General features: G+C 42.2%; 1 long non-coding RNA gene across 1 annotated transcript; it reads right to left on the bottom strand.

Moving 5' to 3' along the window:
- Window positions 1-146: 146 nt before the first annotated feature.
- LOC122117642 lies at window positions 147-5,122 on the bottom strand. Its single transcript, XR_006149217.1, has 2 exons — window positions 411-5,122; window positions 147-177 (listed from the first exon to the last, which is right to left on the bottom strand). It is a non-coding gene; the product is annotated as an uncharacterized LOC122117642 (long non-coding RNA).
- Between the last annotated feature and the right edge of the window lie 16,454 nt (window positions 5,123-21,576).

The raw sequence follows: 21,576 nt of genomic DNA, 5'->3' as shown, positions 1-21,576 counted from the left end.
CTGAACACCTTTGTACTTGAGTTTTAGGTGTTTATATGAATGATTTTGAGCGTTATTTTTTTTTGCTCTTTTATGAGCCATAAGATTCTTTAATAATAATATTTTAGAGCTTTCTACAGGACAGATAGTTTTCCTATTTAGTCTCTGGTCCAGTTACCCCAGGTCTTGGGCTTGCTTCTCTCTCTTTTTTTTTTTTTTTTTGGGGGGTCCGGTTGTGGGGCCTGAACTCTGGGCCTGGGCGCTGTCCCTCAGCTCTTCAGCTCAAGGCTAGCACTCTACCACTTGAGCCACAGCGCCACTTCCGGCTCTTTTTTTCTTTTTGCTTATGTGGTGCTGGGGAATCGAACCCAGGGTCTCATGCATGCAAGGCAAGTGCTCTACCACTGAGCCACCTTCCCAGCCCCGCTTACTTCTCTTTGTGTCTCTCAAAGTAGACCCTTGTGTGGATTTTGTGTTCTCACATCTAATCTCAGTCCCTTTCTGATCCTCTTCCTTCTCTTCTTATCTTCAAAGCTTCCTTCACCATAAGGAAGCTTATGCCAAGCCCCAACCCCACTAGTCTCAGTGCTCTCTGCCAGTACCATAGTTTTCATGGCCATCCTGGGCTTTTGCTCCTCAGTTTGAAGGCCTGCTTTCCTAGGGAGGAATTGAAGAACGGAGGAGCTGTTGGCCTTGGTTTCCATTGTAGGAAGAAGTCCTCTGTCAACTGAGGCTTTTTCAGAATGCACCCGAGTTTGTAATACACAGGTTACCTGAGACCAGGTTTCTTCAGCCTCAACACTAGTGACATTCTTTATTGTATGGGGTTGCCTTACACTTTGTAAAAGATTTATTAGTGTCCCTGGCCTGTACCCCATTTTTCACAACTCATCATGTGCTTGTATGTACCAAATGGTTCATGGGGTATAGTCACACCAGTTGACCTTATGGGTCACATTAGCTTATTGGTGACAGTTTCCCTTTCATTTTGCTTTCCAAAACTTTCTCTCCTGGGAGCCTTTCTTTTCTTTCCTTTTCTTTTCGGGTATCAGGAGGCAGGTAGGAGAATTCATGAAGTGATATTTGTATCCTGTTTCTTCCTAGTTTGAAAGTTTTCTTCCACAGAGCATTTCTGAACATTTCTGACTTGACCTTCAGCTCTTAGTTTATTGGGGTTAAAAAAAATAAGCCCATGGATCTCATTATCCAAACCTTTAATTGTTTCAATTGGGTTCTTCTAGGCTGCATCTACTTTTTTGCCTTACAACCCATGGTGTTTGTAGAACTTACTGAGACCTCTGGAGGATTTTTTTTCATCAGTGGGAAGGGATATGTTCCAGAAGAGAGCTTCTAGAATTCTTTGTTTTTGATGCAAAAGACAATGCAGTCAATTCCCCTTCATTTTGTGAGCAAGAAGGTTGAGGCTGGAGGAGCATGCGATGACATGCCCAGTCACCCAACTGGCTAGTGACAAAATAAGGGTGAGCCCTTGTCCAGGGCTCCCACCTCTTTGATCCTTGACCTCTTCTGGTCGAGGCCATTCTTCTTCGGTGCTCTATGTTCAATGATCTGTAAGAATGTGTGACAGGGTTGGTGCAGAAGATCGGGGAGGAGGCTTGAGAATCCTTGATGTAGAAGCCCAGCATCGCCCTGATGCTACTTCTCACCAGGGAGTGCCCATCTGAGGCCTCCATAGCACTGGGAAAACTGATGAGCCTTTTTGCTTCTGCTTAAGACAATTCATATGCCACAGGCTCTGAATCAAATTTCTATTTGTTGAGCATCAGAGCAGCAAAATCCTGCCCTCAGACCAGCCAAAAACAGCCCCTCTGTTCCAAGCACTTGGTGTTAAAAGTCCCCAAACAACTTTTAGACCCAAGTCTTCATTGGATTTCAATACTGTGGTGGCTTTGGCCATTGTTTTTGTACAACCATAAATTATTGCCATTGTATGAGATAACAGTTGGTTAATTCTACAAACCAGGTACATATAATTTGTCTACTTTTGTATATGCTCTGGTACACTACACCTGTCCTAAGGAAGGGTAGAAGTAATTCTGTTTGTTGGCGTTCACTCCTGTGACATCAGGTGGATGTCTGCATTGCTGATTTCTGTATGTTGCTGTTTCTGTGGCAAAGTCCTGCACGTGTCATTTCTGAAAAGCCTTAAATCTTAGAGATGTTGCGTGTAGGGTAAGCAGTGCAGAAGGCTGCCTGGGAACTATGGGCCCTTTTGTAAGCTGGAAGCATTCTCTTACTACCGTTACTTCTGTAGGGAGTTTTCAATTCAGAGCTGCCAAAGTGTTCCAGTAGCAGTGCCTTAGTCATGCCGCCAGCCTTTCGCACACCTGCTCTTGGTGTCCATTCACTAATTGGCCCAATCCCAGAAACAAGACAAGCAAAATTGTTGTCATATTTGTGTTTTGAAGCCCATTTTTACCCAGTCTACAAGAAATGGTTGACTTGATCTAAAATCAGAAACTGAACCCAAGTCAATTCTTTGACTAACCACCCTCTCAAAATGTATATATACCAAAACTAAAGGTTGCAACTTTGTAGTTTACTCTGAAAAGCAAATTGTCCTTTTCTAGTTGCCTTTTAAATTCATGACCAAATACTTAGTTATTTGTGAACCTTCTGCACCCTAGCATGAAAGTGCCTTTGGTTTGAGATTCCAGCTTAGAAAAGTGCTGCCATAAAGATGACAATTTGTAGAGAGACCAAAAATATTTTGAGATCACCGTAATGCCTTTGGTTTACCGGGGTGAGTAACCAACCACAGGTCTCCGTTCACAAGAGCACCGTGTGGCCCCCACCTACCGTGAGCCTGTCCTCCAGTGGGGGCCCACTACCACTCACCAATAGCACACCGCAACAGGAGGAACCCCGGAAACTGTTGTGTTTGTGTGTGCCGATGACTCGGCATGTCATGTCAGCTCGTCACCCAGCCTGCATCTGTGTGAAGGAATTTCCACACCAACAACAGAATCTCAGCCAGTGGACAGATACTACAGCTTTCACCTTCTTGTGTTCATGTTCCGTCTCTGGAGACTTTCTGTTCCATCCAAATGACAGTGCGCACTTACCTGCTATACACAGTGATACCATTTTGAAAGTTGGAAGCCTCAAACTGAGATGACAGTGCAGAACAAAAATGTGTTAGGGTCATTACAATTGAAGTGTTGTGTGTGAATGTGCCATGAGAAACTTCCAAAGAGCACCATCTGCAATTTGGCATTTTCAAAGAATATTCCAGCCCTTCCCCCCCGCCAGGTGGGGAGGGCAACTCCTTAATGTGCCAGTTTATATCAAAACTTGTATAAACTGGGAAAACTGTTAGTGGTCGGGAGGAGGAGTAAACAGACAAGGAGGCACACAAACACCAGCCAAAGAGAAGCCAGGAACGACTTTTCTTTGCTAATATAGATGTAAAAATGACATCAAACAACTCTGAAAGTTAACCTCTAAACTTACTTACATGTGTTCAGTCTTTATCTGTGTCTTTAGGAATAGCTACCTGTGTTCAGTCTTTACCTGTGTCTTTAGGAATAGCTTCTCTGGGCTCTGAAATTTCAGGAGTGATTTCTTGCCTCCACTCCCATGTTGTATTTATAAGAGTTCTGTTAAAAGAAAACTACACTATCAAATGAAAAGGAAAATTACTCAGCCTATGTTATAGTTAGCTGCTTGAAGTTTTGATTTTTCACTATCAGAATGGTCCCACAACTTGGAAGAAATTAGTCACATGCATGTGTCCCTGCTTCTCTTTCCAGTTGTCCCTGTCTTGTTTGGCACTGGTTTTCTCTCATTAGTGCTTTGCTTTCGTCATTAAGAATGAAGGTTTTCTGTTGAAATTTTACTGCATTGCAAACAGTAGCTTCACTGAAGCCATGCCTTGTTCAGTCATATAGAATATTTTATTTATTGTTGTACTTCCTAAGCCCTTGCTCATTTTACTCTGAACTTGCAGTGAATCACTGAATGCCACGCTATATATACATCATTTTACTGTTGGAAGCAACATTTCCTTCTTCTCTCATTCATCACTACACTGGGTCAGATTCCATTAGAATTCCATCTGGCTCAGGCTGACTTTTATGACCTTCCAATGAGCTTATTCTGTTTCCCCTCCTTCCAGGAGAGGCGGACAGAAACCAGCTGTCAGCCAATTGGAAACTAATCCCTTAGGGTTTTTTGTTCCCATTAATCATTTTTCTGTGATTAATTTCACTGCATAAATTGAATAATAACCACACTTCTTTAAATGACCCATGTACATCTCCCTGTTACCTCCTGGAAATATTGACTTCTCTTGGCCTTTTTCAATGGGCTTATGACTACAGACAAGGAAAAAATCAAAAACAAAAATAGTACGTGCCTAAAAAAATAACAAAAAAATTGTAACATTTTAAAAACCTGAATAGCCTTTACTTCTTTAATATTGTTCAAGTTTTATGTGAGTTGGTTTTTGCCACATATATTTGTCCACATTCTCAAGAACTTAATGGTTTTCTCTTGTCTTCGTGGCGTGCTTAATGGGCTTGTGGCGTAGCGTTTCATCTGGTTCCTTTAATGTTGTACTGCTGCTGGGACCGGGTGGGAACTCACCTCTGGGTAACGGGTTCCTCTTAAGGAGATTAGAGAAATGAGCAAGGGGTGGGCAGATTCACACACGATTTCTTAACCCATTTGCAGAAACTTTTGAAAGGCATTTGGTTAAACCTCTGGGCAGTACAGTATTGTATTCATTAATGTTTGTGTTTAGGTACTGGTACCTTTTGTTTAAAAAAATGTTCTAAGTGTTGGCTTTAAAGTGAATTTATCTTTAGTATGATAGTTATATGAAAATTATAGGGTTTGTGTGCAGAGAATTTTTTTATAAAGTGCTTTGTAAAAACAAAACAAATGTATTCTAGCTTTCGCGGTACATATGTGTGATAACTTTAATATCCATGACAGTTAAGTGCAATTATTTCATCACTCTAAAAATGCTATTTTTGTGTCAGTTTCCTGCAGGTGTTTTCATGTCTTTGCAAAGTGACACATTTTGATGCCTTCTTGATAAAGTGGTAGACATTTTGTAGCTTTCTAGAAACTTTGTATTCATACGGTATCAATGAAAAATAAAGAAAATGAAAGTGTGGGTCATTTTTCTTCTCTGCAAGAAATGTATGTTGTTGAGAATGAACTGTTTCCGTGGTGTGAGGACAGTCTTAGCCAGATGCTAAGAGGTGTTTTCAGAAGGCCCCTAATTGCGAGGACTGCTGCTGTCCTGTGGGCTGCTCAGAGCAGGGAAGGAGGACTGTTATATTGTCTCATCAAGGGCCTGTTGTATGGCAGTCACCTTCACTATTTCCTTTAACCTATACGGTTTTGGGGGGAAATTTTTTTTTTCCAGTTTTCTGATAAGAAAATTGAGTCCAAAGGAAATCATACACCCTTGTTAAGGAGGTCTTCTGGAAAGCCAGTGAGTGGAAAGAATCTAGCAGTGTGGAAAGGCCCCCTCTGGCCATTCAGCTCTGCCACTTTCTGTGTGGCGTCTTCCCACTTCCTCTAAAACTAGGCAGAGTCTTAGCTACATGCTAAGTTAACTTTTGTTAAGTTACCTGGAGTTCAGCAAAGAGTGACAAGCAGGTAAACTGACATTCCAAGTTAAGGGGATGAAGGGATCCCTGGGAAGCTTCTAGTAAGATCAGGAAGCAAGCAACTGGTGAGAGCTCCCCTCGTTATTTCTTGTACTGCTTTAGGGTATTAATAAGCATAGCTACTACTTTTTTTGGAAGCCACATTAGCTACTACTAAGTAATCAGTGTGAACAACTGGTATAATTCTGATGAAAATGCACAATGCTGTATAAACCTAGGAAGCCACAGCATTGATAAAACTTAACTTCAAGGATAACCTTGTTTTGTTGAACATCCCATATGCCAAACATACCTATGTTGTCTAACTATCAAACAAGCCACTGGCAGTCAGACTCCATCCTGTCAGTAAATATCCTTCCATTTACTCTATCTTCTCAGAGGCCGATTCTTACAGTTTATGTTCTGTAGTATTGATGTAGTATTGATCAGGAACCAAATAAAATACAAAGGCATAGAGAGATGGAAAAAATAAAGAACAAAACTTGATGCAAACAAAGCAATAAAGGAAAACTATTCATCTCAAAGCAGTGTAATTCAAGGTAAAAAAAATTACTCAGTTAATGAGAATTTCTTCAGGTGATTCAAGTTTGGATTAAGTAGGGATAGATGCTTAACTTATATGCAACTGATAAATTCTATAAGGTATAAAATTGGACAAATTCATGACCATACTGGGGATGGGGGGTGTTCAAACAATTAAAAATCAGTTATAGAGCAGGTGCCCCAAAATGTACAATAGAAGTTGAGTGGCATGGTTTGATATGCTGTTCTGGGTAAAGCAATATATTCCACAGCTGGAGACTATACATGATTGCCCAATGCACATGGGATTTTTAGGAAAATTGACCAGTGATCAAAAAACTGGTCAGTAGGCCAGATGTGACCTGCTGCCTGTTTTTGTAAGGTTTTATTGGATTACATCTATTATTTGTTAATGTCTATGGTTTCTTTCACACTGTAATAGAGTTTATTCATAGGTCTGTCTTATGGATATGTAAGACCTATGAAATCATTTGGTATATGATGGGACAGACAAGTATGCTTATCAGCTTCCTTTGGACATCTGTCCATACTGGTGACTCATGGTATTTATGTTATAAATACCCAAATAGCCCTTGTCAGAAAAAAATGGTTCTATACCTCTGAAGAAGTCTAAAAACTATCAGCCCTACATAAAACTGTTGGTCCTTTTAGGGGGGCGGGGGGGAGGAGTGGCAGAGGGAATCTCCAGTGCCTACTTGAAGCCGAAAGCAAGATGTTGTCCAGTAGTCCTAAGGTGAGAGTCACCTTCCCTTTCTGGCAAATGGCTGTAGATCCTTCGAAGCTTGTGGTTTTTTTCATCTGTCCTTTCTTAAGAGCCCCAGCCTCTGCTTTGATCTAAGAGACTACCAGCCTGAGAACAGGCTTAGGCCTGGAAAGGGTAGTTGTGGACTGGTGGTTTTAATTGCAGCAGCTGACATCTGAATCTTGATATCATTAAAGTAGCCAAGCAAACCTTTGATGGCTACCCATCTACCTTGTCCCTATCCTGTCACGGTTTACCTGGCATCTCCACCAGTACCTGTGGGTTGTACCCCTTGGTGGCCATTTCTTGCTGCCTGTTCTAGTTAGACACTTACTTGAGGCAGAATGTGTTGCCACCTGGCCTCTGCTGTTCCAGAATCTCAGCATCTCCCGGCGCACAAGGGAAACCAAGTGCCATAGTGACATTCGTATAATCAACCCTGTCCTATAATCCACTACTGAGTTTCTCAGGTGTAGGTGCTCATCGATTAGTGTTTGTGTCGTGGTTTCAGTGAGGGGAAGAGTGTTTCCTTGGAGCTCCAGAGCACATAGTCAGTGAATACTCTGGCCTTAAGTTACAAATCTACCTGATGAGCACTGCCACTGTGAACCTTGTGATCCCTGGCTCAAAATTCTACTAAGGGGGGTGTAGGGAGAAGTTGGGGAGGTAGGGAGGGAAGGGAAGGTAGGGAAAAAATAAAGGAGGGGTAACAAATTCTCAATAGGAAATGTACTTATTACCTTACTCATGTAACTGTAACCCCTTTGCACAGTAAATATATACAATAAATATATTTACAATAATATATATATTTTTTAAAAATCTAAAATTCTACCAAGGTCGGTACCACAGCTCTACCTCATTTTTTCCACAGTTCCTTCAAATTTCAAAGGGTTATCCAGGAGCACATAGCCCCAGGTGCCTGCTGGGCTAGTAAATCCTGAGCTGGTAGAGCATCTCACATGACTCAAGATTCACTGTCAGGCACATTCCCCCATCTCCAGCCAGGAAGAATTCTGACTGGCCACACCCTGTAGTATTGGTGATGACCTGTTTCCTCCTGAAGCCATGGCTCCACTTTTTCACTGGACAAGGGATTTTCCTTGGCCTAGAAGCAGTGACAAGAAATTTGGAAAATCTAAAATTGCCTTAAAGGACAGAAGACCAAAATAAAATGACAGTACCAAAAATGAAAATCACACATCTCAGTAATTCCTAAAACAACCAGACACCAAGAAATACATAGAAATGTTGAAGTACTGAGTTATATGCACTGCAGGCCCACATTTTCAAATTCATATTTTTTCAACAACGGAGCAGCATAAAAATTATTCACTTATAAATTAAGTAAATCTTTGTTTCAAAGAAGTGCTACAAGATTTTCTCTATTGATGAAATTAAAGTAGAAATCAATATAAAAACAATCTAGAAAAAAAGCTTCATGTATCTGAGGGTTCATTAACAGTTCTAGTTAATTCACAAGAAATTCATGGAAGTGAAAATTCCTTAAACTGGTGTAAGAAAATATGTATGGTGCATTAATTTATGTGGAATATAAGTAAAACTAAAGCAGTAGTTAGAGGACTGTAGACTGCCATGCTAGAAAAGACTGAATATAAGGAAAGAAGAGCCCCTTTTTCCTTTTCAGCCATGCTACACCATGCATGGCAGGGGCAGGAATTCAGTAAATAAACTTCTTTTCCTGCCTGAAAAGAAAAGAAACGCTAAAATGAACTAGAGTGAAAAGATATAATAAACACATACAAAAAGGAAGGGCTAATAATGATACAAACAACCAATAGGTCATTAAAGCCAAAATTTGGCTCTTCAAAAATTAACATCTTTAAAACAACGGCAAGACAGAAAGGTAGCTAAAATAATATATGAAGAATAGGACATTACCAACAACTTACAAAAGTAAAATAACAGACGCACACCATGATAAGCTTTATGCCAAAAAATTTTAACTAAGACCAAGGAGAGTTATTAGATGCAACCTCAGAAAATTGTCTCACAAGATACAGAGCTTAATGATCTTAGTCATCAAAGAAAATGAAACCAAGCAAGGGATCTGTGGCTCATGTTTGTAATCCTAGATACTCAGGTATCTGAGACATAAGGCATCATGCAATGATGCCAGCCCAAGTAGAAAAGTCTGTGAGACTCTCAAATCAGCAAAAAGACAGACTGGAAGCATGTTGAAGTGGTAACGTGCCTGAGTGCAAGCCCTGATACCAGCACCGAAGAGGAGGGGAAGAGGAAGGAGGAGATGGCTCAAGCCTGTAATGCTAGCCACTCTGAGGATTACAGTTTAAAGTCAGCTTGGGCAAGAAAATCCAGGAGACTCTTACCTCCAGTTAACCAGCAAAAGGCTGGTTACAACTGGAGCTGTGGCTCAAGTTGTAGAGCGCGAGCCTTGAGCAAAAAAGGGTGGTTGCCAAACCCTGAGTTCAACCTTAGGTCTGGCACCTCAAAAAAGAGGAAGGGAGAAAAGGAAAGAGAAGAGAGAGGGGGAAAGAGAAGGAAGGAGGGAGGAAAAGGAAAAAGGAAAAAAGGCTAGAGAATACGGTTTGAGGTGAGAATGCTGGCCTAAAATATGACACTATTTCCCTATCTTCCCATGAAAAAAAACAAAAACAAATGAAAAACCTCTTAGATGGCTACTAGCTCTTATCAAAGGAACAAAATCCTACATTCAATATTCTAATGACTAAAACAAAGGAGACAGTTCTGATCTTGATTTTCTTAGGCCTTCCGGAATGCAGTCTGACCCATGAATTAAGTTATCAATACTCTGAGAGATGTGCATCCAGCCAGGACAGTATGGAAGAGGGGGAACTGGAATTCATTGAGAAATCCACGAAAACACTGTGAAGTGCCACTACAGTGGCTCTCACTTCCCAGTAAGTCAAAGAGAGCTACAGGTTGAATATCTCTTATCTAAAAGACTTAGGACCCAGGCGATAATGTTTAGGATGTTTTCAGATTTCTCACGTACAAAATAGAGAGGTAGCTGAGGGATGGGGCACAAAACTACACATGAAATTTATTTTTGTTCCATGGGCAACTTACATATCCTGAAGGTAATTTTATACAGTAATTTTAGTGCAGCTGTGTTTTTACTGTGATTGATCTTGTAAGATGTGGAATTTTCCACTTGTAGCCTCATGTCAGTGTTCAAACACTTTCTTAGTTGGGATAATACTGGGTTTTAGATTTTTTTAATTGCAGTTAGTCAACTTGTATTAGGTCACTCAGCATGTGTGATTGTTGGCATGTGCGCTTTTCTGGAAAGGTTGCAGAGAGGGAGAATATATTGGAGAAATCAATGGGAGAGGCAATTTACCGGTTAGGTATGTTTATACCTTTCAGTTCTTCTTGGGCAATAGTCACCCAACAGGGTATTATTTCCAGCCCCTTAGTGTCACCTCATCTACCTCTTAGTAGCTGTCGAGGTTTTTCAGACTGTTTCCTGTGGTGTGATACTTTATAAAAGTCAAAAAGAAAAGATAGGAAACCTGGATTGCATGGGGTGTCAACTGGGAGGAAAAAGTGGCAATCAAGGGAATATTGATTGTAGGATTACAGTATTTTCCCTAAACATACTCCCTCACGTATTTGATACCAAATGATACACTAAAAATGACAATATGGGGAGAGGGAGGAAAATTAGGGGATAACATAACTCATGAGTATAAAATTGATAAAATATTACTGAGTTGAGTGTGTAACAATGGTATATAAAGCACAATGAATAGTGACAAAATTGGATTCATTCCAGGAACTCTAGGTTGGTTTCGTCTTAGAACATCAGGATATGTAGTTCTCATTATGAGATACGTGAAGACAGGTACATGTAACAAATTCAGTGTCTGCTATGTACTTAGAGAGGTGGGGTGAGCAACCAGACACATCAGGAAGTTCCCCACATGGGCAGAAGAGGGCAGCAGACTGCCACGGAGCTTCTCACCCAGGAGAATTAAGGAACTTAGATTCACTTCTCTGAAGGTTTATATATGAGTATAAACAGGTGTGGGAACTGATATCTGTGTTTTTGATTATTAAAGATCATAAACCCTCAGTTGCGAGTGTATATAGATAGCACTTGCTACTCTATGAAGCCTGCCAGACAGTCTGACCTTCCCAGCACAAGTCAGTGGCAGGAGGGTTGCTTGCCAGTGTCACAGGCCACACTGCTGTTGAAAACAGCAGGACCTATTACAGTCTTCCAGGACATCCAGCATGGTTCTGGAATAGATGGCCTCTAATCCTTAGAGCTCCCCAGCAAAGTCTGGATTTTCATCACATTGTTCTTGTTGAGGAAACTCAACTCAAAACTATAACTTGGCCTGGTGGTGCTGATGACTCACGCCCCTAAACCTGGCATCTCAGGAGGCTGAGACCTGACGATCACAGTGGGAAGCTAGGCTAGGCAGGAAAGTCTGTGAGACTCTTATCTCCAATTAACTACCAAAAAGCCAGAAATGGAGTATGATTCAAGTGGTAGAGCAAGAGCCTTGCAAAAAAGCTCAAGGACGGCACCCAGGCCCTGAGTTCAAGCCCCAGGCCTAGCGCGTGCACACACACACACACAACGATGAAGGCCACAGCTATGATGTGAGGAAAAATAGATATGTGAGCCCTCATCCACCTAACTTCTAAATTTCAGCTTGCCTCTATGGAAGAAAAAAGAAAACAATGCCATTTTTTCTTGTTTTTGTTTATTTATTTATTTTTGGGTCCGGTCATGGCTGAACTCTGGGCCTGGGCGCTGTCCCTCAGCTCTTCAGCTCAAGGCTAGCTCTACCACTTGAGCCACACAGCCACTTCCGGCTCTTTTCTTTTTTGCTTATGTGGTGCTGAGGAATTGAACCCAGGGCCTCATGCATGCAAGGCAAGTGCTCTACCACTGAGCCACTTTCCTAGCCCCTTTGTCTTGTTTTTGTAAGTGGAATTTTTGTTCAGAACAAACCTGGGACTGGAGCGCAGCGGTTCCAAGGCACAGTGGACAGCCCCAAACAAGATAGCTTACTTCTACCTACTGCCTGTGATCTAGTGTTGCATCTCTCATCACCCAAAAGTGGATGATTTTAACATTTTGGCGCTTGTTACAATCATCTCAAAGCCTACTCTTCTCTTCCCAGAAGGCTGGTAGTTCTAAGGGGAAGCTCATTTCTTGATCAAAGCTTGGTGAAAACTGTCTTTGGTGAGCAGTCTTACACATTTCCAGTCAGAATGGAAGTGTTCCATTTAAATGAATCTAATTTAGAAGCTACTTAGTGGACTTACTAACCTCCTAATGAAGCCCAACACTACACAATGCCAAAATAAGACAGAACTGAAATGTTTCCGATCCAATAGAGATGTTGTAGTCTAGGAATTTCAGACTCAGAGGCACACCAGGTCAAACAAAACTCATGGAGGAAAGATGCAAAGCACAGGTGAAGAGAGAGTGTGCGCTTCAGTGATAGACTTTTCCAACTAAAACAAAATCCTGTGTTCCACCATCCATCTGAGGAGCCAGGTTTATGTAGCCCAGCTACCTTTTGCTTTACCTTAGCAGTTAGACCACACAAGACTTAGTGACTAACGACCGTGACAATACAGGGAGAACTATACAGCTAAGGCTGAGGGTTCTGGAGTCACCTAGCTTGGGCTCATACTGCCTCTTTGCCTACTGTAGGCATGTAGGCTATTTACTTCAGTTCTCGATTTCATTAACTCATATGGTGGTGACACACAGTGTTACGAAAAAGACTAGGACAGTGGGTGCCAACTATTGATCAGATAGGACTCTTGCAGGGATCTTCCTTATTATTCTCCACCCGCAAGTTCAGAAAGCAGGTGTTTAGCTCCAGCCAAAGACAATGTATTATGTTCTGTTCAGACATCTTGTCCTGCGCTGTGCTCTTCCTAACCACTCTCAGATGTTTCCAGAAGAAAAGTATACCATTCTAAATCCATAAGCAACCACAACAGTGAGCCAAATGCCCATGCTTTATCCCCATTGTTCCTTCCTAGCCCTGTGGGCTGAGGACAGAGCAGATCTTGCCTGGGCCCCTGGCAGAGTCCTACCTACTCCTTCCCACATGAGTTTCCTCCTGTGTGGACACAAATGCAATTTCTGTGGATGGGTGGAGGAGGCAACTGCCAGCTTCACACAGTGTGGGAGCTGGGCCTGCCCGCCCCTCTCCTTCTCCTGCCCCAGGAACACAACTGAACCTTTCCCTGATGACCTAGGTGGGCTGCAGCCTATTACCCAAGAATTCCAGTCCCAGCTTGGATGATTGATTCCCAGCAGCTGGGAATCCAAGTTTGCTTGGGACATGGCCTGAACTGGTAGGGTCTGGGCACTGCAGGGGCTCCATCTCCTCCTCTATTACCTCCTTACCCCACCTTTGATTTGAACAAAGTGTCTTTGCACATCTTTTACCTGCATCCAACATCAAGGAGGTCACACTTTCCTATGTCCCCATCTTGGAATTTAAACCCTAAACCCAAAGATGGTGTCACACAGGAAGCATCTTGCCTAGGGGAGCAAGGATGTCACAAATAGTTTCAAAATGAACACAGACACTTTTTTTTTTTTTTAAGATGTCCAGTACTCTTTGCCACTTTGGGAGACACTACCCCACACGTGTTTTAAAACTCGGAGCCAGGCTTCAGAGGGACTTGGTAATCTGTTTCCTAATTAAACTAGAAAGCATATATACACTTTGTGGAGGTGAAGGCTGGAGATTTTGTGTACGGGTTGGCAAGCTGGATTTATCAAAGCAGTCACCACCTGAAACACTGGAAGCTATCTCCAATCCTACTGGAATGAGGCTAGGTATGAACATCAATACATAAATGCAAATTTGATTAAAATATTATCATGAAAAGATAGTGTCAATTGGATTCCAGACAAGAACTTTGAAAGAGGATTTATGCAGAAAAAGCCAAGTGGTAAGATCTTCCTTGGGGAGGTAAGACACAGATTTCTAGATTTGGAGGACAGATATGTAAAGTACTGGGTTGGGCCTTGCATGAATTCCCTCTCAAGCTATAATCTCTGAGTCTCTGTCAGTGGGTGGCCTGGGGCACTGTGGGGTCCCCATGAGGTCAAGACCACATGGGAAAAAGAGAGTTGCAGGGGGCAGAATTGGCCCTGAAAGGAGCCACCGCTCTCAGTGCCAGAAAAGGACAACTTGAGAAATTAACCCTTGACTCTGCCCTTCCTGCTCTTTCTTCTCCAGCCCTTTCCACCTCCTCAAGCCCTTTGAAGCTCCAGAGGGGTTCAAGTGACATTCCATTACCTCCCCCTCTTCCTCCATGGCTCTCTGTCCCTAGATGGGAGCTGCCTTTAAGTGGAAACTTGAAGCTTTTGCTTCTGCCTCGTGCATACCCTCTCACCTCCAGTTTAACCTTCCTCTTTTCCTTTAATAAATATTTTCTGAATTCCTGTACTTTGAGTGCCCTTAAACTTGGGCCTATCCCAGAGAGGGCTGGATCTGGGAGTCTTTAGTGATTGGCTGGCACCGCTACACCCTTTTCAGCCCAGTGGAGGAGTGGACATCCTTATCCTCTTTGAGGCCTTGTTACCAATGCCCTGCTAGGACTCCCAGGTCACACCTCTTCCTCACCACCCTGGGAGATTAAACCACAGTGAAGAACTGGTGCTTACTAAATACTTCTCTATATTGAATCCTTACTGTACATAACCTCCCTGAAGGGTAGATAGTATTGGCTTTGCCTTTTGTGATACAGGACTTCAGGAAATAGTTATTAAATGAAAAAGCAATAATTAAAATAGAGGTGGGAGATGGCACATTTCCCCAACTTTTGGCTCATGCTGCTCTTGTGATAAGTTGGCAGGGAGATGGTGGCATGTCAGCATGGCACCTTCCATCTCTGCAGGGTGGACTTCCTCCCACCTCCCTCCACCTGGAGACTGGGTTCAGTGCCGCCACACTCCACCCTCTATAATGTAATCCAACTTAAAGTGATGATCCAGAAAGCCATTCACAAGCCAACTCCCTGCCACGGGCTCTGGCAAGTCCTGGCAGGTGTCTGCTGGCAGTGGTGGTGGTGGTGGTGGTGTGTCTATGTATGGGGTGGGGGGGGAGCCCAATCTGGCTGGCACAGGAACAGAACACCTGCAGGCCCCCAAACTGTCCCCAGCCCTTCCTCTCTAGCAATCTCATTCGGATCTCATGTTCCAGCTCAGATGTAAAGGGAGGGAGATCAGACATAAAACTTCAGGGCTGAAAATTCCTCCTACAAGGCCATCCCCGCCCCCCTCAAATTTCCAGTGAAGCAGAAATTTTAACTCTTCGGGGCAAATTTTCAAAGCTGAGTAACTACTTATTACACACTTAAATCCTGTTATTTGTTAACAGCAATTGAATGACTAACTTGCTCTCCTTGCTTTGAACATGCATCTCGTAGTAGGGGAGTAGGAATGATTGGAGATGAAAAGAGCCTGTGTGGTGCCTTCCATAAAGCCAGAGGCTGTTGCAAGCTGGTATTCTGAGGCTAGCAAATGACTTTCTCCAGGAGAAAGCAGCTGGGGGTGACTTCCAGGGATGGGGAATAAAGAGCCAGATTTGACCTCCGGGAGTCACTCTGCTTGACCACTGTGCTTGTTGCTTAGGACCTGCCTGCTGGTCACCTGTTTCAGACACACACACACACACACAGCATTTCTGGTGCACCTAGATTTTCTAAGGTGTTAGAGAAATGAGTCAAGTTTTCCTGGCCATATTAAAGTTATGTCCATATATAATATATAACTAAAAGGAAAACTTATAAATGCATTTCTGGGGTTCCTTTCCCACCCTGATCCCTTTTGCAAAAGGTCACCTTCCCACAGCCATGCCCACAAGTTCCACCTGCTGTCCCAGTGCTGAGCGTGGCTGTGGAAGCACTGGAACAATTGATAGATTGGATCATACCTCTAGGATACACTTCTAGGTACCCTGTGGTCCCTGTACCCCAGATGGAAACTGCAAAGCTGTCAACCAAGAGCAGATGCTCTGTGCAGTCAACAAATGATGACAGAGACATGGGAGATTTTGCATGTGGGTTTGGACCGTACCACTGAAAGACACAACCCCAAATGCCATCATACCAACTGTAGAAATCCTAGAAGATCAGAATCCCCAAAATCAGATTCTGGAAAACTATACTTTAAAATTTTCTTTGAAAGATACTTGTTGCCAGGCACTGGTGGCTTGCATCTGAAATACAAGATTCTCAAGAGACAGAGATGTAAGGATCAGGGTTTGAAACCAACTCTGGCTGAAAAGGTCTCCAAAACTCTTATTCCCAATTAACCACCAAAAGCTGCAAGTAGATGTGTGGCTCAAGTGGTAGAGTGCCAGCCTTGAGTGAAAAAGGCCAAGCAAGAGTGTGAGACCCTGTATTCAAGCCCCAGTACCAGCACACACACACACACACACACACACACACAGAGAGCACACACAACTATACACACATATACACACAGAACCCAAAATAATGTTTCACTTTTAACTCGAGTTAAACATAGTGAGTAAAACATTTTCTCACGAGTTTTCAAACCTTCAGTTCTTTAAGCACTCACAGTACCTTCCATAGCATAGACACAGCACTGCTGTTTGAGGGAGACCCCCCCCCCCGCCCTAACCATACGCACAATACTCTTATGAGTGAGAAACACTGTAAGGAACAATGTCTTTGAGGGCAGGGCCAAGAAATTCGAGTGTAGTAAGAGAATGAATGAATAAGTGATCTCTTGTGTAGATTACCACAAAAGAGACTTGACTGGTCTCCTTGCTTATATATGTCCTCCACTGTTTCCCCGCCCCCGCCTCAGTCTAGTATGGAGAATAATCTTTCTAAAAACAGAAGTCAGAGTACATCTCTATGCACTGCAATGCTCTCAGAGCTGCCCAGCTAATCCAGAAGAGCCAATGTACTAATTAAAAATACAACTGCCCTAAGGTCCAATGATATCACTCTTGGGCATTTATCAAAAATACAAGTCAGAATATAATAAAGGCACCTGCATGCCCATGTTCTTTGCAGCACTGTTATTGGAAACAGCCTAGATGCTCTACAGCAGACTAACGGATCAAGAAAATGTGATGTGTGTGTGCATGTATGTACATATGCAAATATGTACACACACACATATATACATATATAATGGAATTTTATCCATCCATTAGCAAATGTAATATGTCACTTGAATGGGCCCAGAGAAGATCATATTAAGTAAGCAGTCTCAGAAAGAGAAAAGGCATGTGTTTTCTCTCATAGGTGGATGTTAGACTTAAAATTTAAACATTTATGTAAACACATACAGGTCCATATGTCCATGCGCACAATCAAAGTGACTAAAGTATGGTAAATTCAGGAGTGAGACTTCATGGTGTAACCCCTTTACACAGCTTACAGTTTAACAAAATGAGTATCAGGAAGCTGAAACATGTCTTGGTGGGGGAGGGGCTAAAAAGGGGCAGATGAATGGAAAGAGGAAGGTGGATGCACACAGTCATAATACTCATTGTACATATATAAAGCTGGAACTAGGAACTTGAGGAGGTGAGTGGGAATGAATTGGTGGGGAAGAAGAGAATATGGATTTAAGAGAATATCTGATTTAAGATATGCTATATCCAAAATAATGGACATATTAAGTTGAAACACTCTTGTATAAATATTGGAAGATTTTTTAAACGTCAGCGTGTTCAAAACTACTTCTAAGGCCTTTGTGGTCTCCCCTTCAACTTCCCCAGGCCTGTCCTCTCTGATCTCTCACCGCCAGCCACTCCTAGTTCCCTCTGCTGTGGTCACACAAGTATCCGTGTGCTTCCTTGAAGGTAGGAGGTGAACTTCTGCCCGTCTGCTTGTCTCTCATCTTTTCTTGGGTCTTTATTAATTATTGGCCCTACCTCATTATCTCTGAGCTTCAAGAGGTTCCTCCTTGTGTATTTCTTCTGTCTTTATATCCCAGTGAGCAATAAGAGCTAAATAGCATTTATTGACCACTTGCAGCCTCTAAGAGGGTGGAGACCCAAAGTTCTCATTTCTCTCTTTAAGTTCTGCTTGCAAACCTCTTAATACTTTCTGAACTTATCTCTTCATTGTTATTCCTTGCCAAGTGCAACTAAGAGTAACACCAACTTAACCTCTGTGTGTGTGTGTTTGCTGGCTCTGGAGCTTCAACTCAGGGACTGGGTGCTGTCCCTGAGATTTTTTGCTGAACGTTAGCACTCTGCGATTTGAGACACAGCTCCACTTCCGGCTTTTATGGAGTCAGTTGGTGATAAGACTCTCATAGACTTTCCTGCCCCTGGGTGGCTTTGAACCATGATCCACAGATCTTAGCCTCCTGAGTAGCTAGGATTATAGGCATGAGCCATCAGTGCTTGACTCTTAACATTATTTTATCCAAATTCTCCCTATATCAGAGGTTGACAAATAGATAAGGTACTAATTTCAAAGTGCCACCTGTTTTTGTACATAAAGGGAGTGTGTGTTTGTGTGTTTTGGGTTTTTTGTTTATTTTTGGTCCCTGGTCCTGGCCTTGAACTCAGGGCCTGAAAGCTTTTTTGCTCAAGGCTACTACTCTACCACTTGAGCCACAACTCCATTTCCACTTTTCGGTAGTTAATTGGAGATAAGAGTTTCATGGACCTTCCTGCCTGAACTGGCTTTGAGTCAGGGTCCTCAGATCTCAGCTTCCTGAGTAGCTAGGATTCCAGGCATGAACCGGAATGCACCTAGCCTGTACATAAAGTTTATTGGAACACAGTCATACTCAGTTATTTACGTATTTCCTCTGGTTGTTTTCATATTGCAATGGTAGAGTTGAGTAAGCATAAAAGAGATGTTACGTTCTGTAATGCTGGATTTCCAGCATTACAGATCTCCCAAGTTTGTTGGACCCTTATAATTTCAATGGGCTCATGATCTGCATTCTAAGTTATCACAGATCTAGCTTACTAAGACTTTTGCCTCCGCGTATCATGGGCTGGGCGGCCCTCTTAGCCCATGACTACTAAGCTAATGCCACATAGTTCAGATTTTGCTTTTGTTATAGCCTTATTCTATTCCCGGTGTTAGTTAGAATAAGTGACAGTAGCTGCCATAACTGACATCTCAGGAGTCTCATCTGACAAATATTTTTTTCTTGCCCTTGCAAAATCTACAGATGGGCCACTGTGGTTTATAAATGTACCACCTAGAAAGCAAACCTCAAAGTCACTGCAGCATGTTAGCAAGAGATGAAGAAAGAATATTACCTTCTATTTCTTGGCAGGAACTGATTATAAGGCTCCAATCTGATATATATGATGCATTATAATCATTCTTTGCCTCACCCATTAAAGGTCTCACCACATATTAACACCACCGAGGATCATGCTTCTAATACGTGAATCTGACGAAGACAAACTCAACCCATCTTCTAACCACAGCAACCTGTATGCAAGATTAAATCAGCTGAAGCTGTTAAAAGGTTGAACTTGGAGGCTGTCATCCCATAGCTCGCTTCAAGGGTGCTGCAAGTCTTTCTATTAATCCAAAGCAAAGAGTTTCTTTTATCCCACGAGTTCCTTATGCTTAAGAAGGAATTACTGGTTGACTGGGGAAGGAAGGCAGGAAGCGGAGGGGTAGCCAGAAGAGACCAAAGGTCTTCAGAAGCTTGTGAACTGCACTGCTTTTTATAGCACAAGCACCAGTTAAATCCAAGCTATCATTATGACTACAAAGCTATCTGCTTATTTCAATGTTAGTATTTACTACAGTGAATCAAGCATTTTATGACTTGAAGTAACTTCAAAAATAAATTTTGGTTTCCCTGTGTCATTGAAGAAGAGCTCAGAGTTCATCTCTGCTTGATAGATCAAGGTTATTTTCTACTGAAAGGGAATTTTTAGGGAACTTTGAGAGGAAGGCTTGGTTTGGGGCTTGACAGACAGGAATTCGGGCTCAGTGCCCAGCTTTATTTTTTCTGACCCTGTTCATGACCCTTAGAAATCACATAAACCATGTTGGAACCTCAGTTTCTCTCTCTGAAACAATCACCACCTGCCTCCTTGGGTGAGCTGGATGATTAATAATGACGCAGTGTGAACAAAATTTCTTTGAGGTCTTTGGATAAAAGACAGCCTATAAACTGTGCTGATGATTTAGCGTCTTATTAAAGGAATAGTTGCATATAGTGCTCCACTAATAAATGTTGACAAAGGTAAACAGACTTTATCCATTTGGAAAAGGCCAAATTACTGCAAGGACAATGAGAGCGGGTGGGTTTCTCAGCTCATTAAAAATTTCTATGAATATTGTGGAGAGACGTACTTTGAATCTATAGTTCTATTATAATCTGGACTTGTAAGTAATGGAATCAGCCACCTGAACTTAAATGACAACTCATAAGAAGCAAAACAGTCATGCTCCCTTTTCAGGATTGCTACCTGAAAAGGTAAAAATCAGAATTCTGATAAAAGAAAACTGGGAAAGGAACAGGGAGCCTGGAGTAAGGATTGGCTTTGTAGGGCTTTCTCACAAATTAGGCAGAACACTATATGGCGGCCATGTAAGAAGGCTGTGGGAAGATTTCAGAGCTGCTGCTAATTCCTAACAGCCAGATTTCTCAACAACACAATCCATCTGCAGTGAAACCTGGGCATTGTATGGGGTTTTCCTGGTCATGTGGAAAAAGTAAAGGAATATGAATTCAAGTTACTGTCATCCATCACAAACTGCAATCTTGAGTAAACTATTTTCTGGACTTCAAGTGTCTTATCTAGGGAATACTGTACACATAATAAGATGACCATTTACTGAGAATATACTTGGAACCAGGCTCCTACAATGTAATGTATATGCTTTATCTTATTTAATCTCAAGTGTGGGTGCTATTTCTTCCATTTACTAGATTAACTCTGACCTGCAACTCAGAGAGTTCACAAGGTGTTTTGCTTCCGTTCATAGAATGTGTAGCCAGTAACCAATTGTAAATAAAAGTTCATATCCACAGCTACTGGGATTTGAGGTTCAAATTTCTACTACCTCTGAATGTGGGAGGAATTCTCAACAAACATTTCAATGTAAGAAAAGTAATAAGAATGACAGAAGCAAGTGCAAAACCCTTTTTTGAAGCCATACTCTTCATCCAAGCTGCTGTCAAATCCCATTGCACTCAGCCCATGATCCAAGATTATGAACCCCACAAGGAAACAATCTCACCGGAAATATACAGATAAACCAATAAAGCAGCAACCACAAAAGCAGCAGAATTAGACCCCAAGGTTGACATTAATTACTGCAATGGTTGGACCCAGGCCCATCTTCCAGGAGTATCTGATGGAGTTGAGAAACAATCTATCCACAGTATGAGGAAATACAAGTGAGCCCCAATTGAGGAGTGGTTTATGTTGCACAAGGTGATTTGAATACATTATTTCGCTCTCAGAATATCCTTTTCCTTAGGAAACCATGTTTTGCCCAGTAGATCACAAAGCTTTTGGAGACCACTGGTCGCAGCTCTTGAGAACACAGATGCACAGCTTCCGGTGCACATTTGTGCTCAGTCAACACTGCCTAATTGAATTACAAAGGAATGAAGGAGGCTGTAGGCCTAGTGCAAGTTCCAGTACTGCAGATCATGAGGCCCAGGGGTACCGGAGAGAGAGAAAC

The sequence above is a fragment of the Dipodomys spectabilis genome, unplaced genomic scaffold (genome assembly GCF_019054845.1).
Source record: "Dipodomys spectabilis isolate Male_0828 unplaced genomic scaffold, ASM1905484v1 ptg000145l, whole genome shotgun sequence".
Lineage (NCBI taxonomy): Eukaryota > Metazoa > Chordata > Mammalia > Rodentia > Heteromyidae > Dipodomys > Dipodomys spectabilis.
This window is presented reverse-complemented; position numbering and strand designations above follow the sequence as displayed.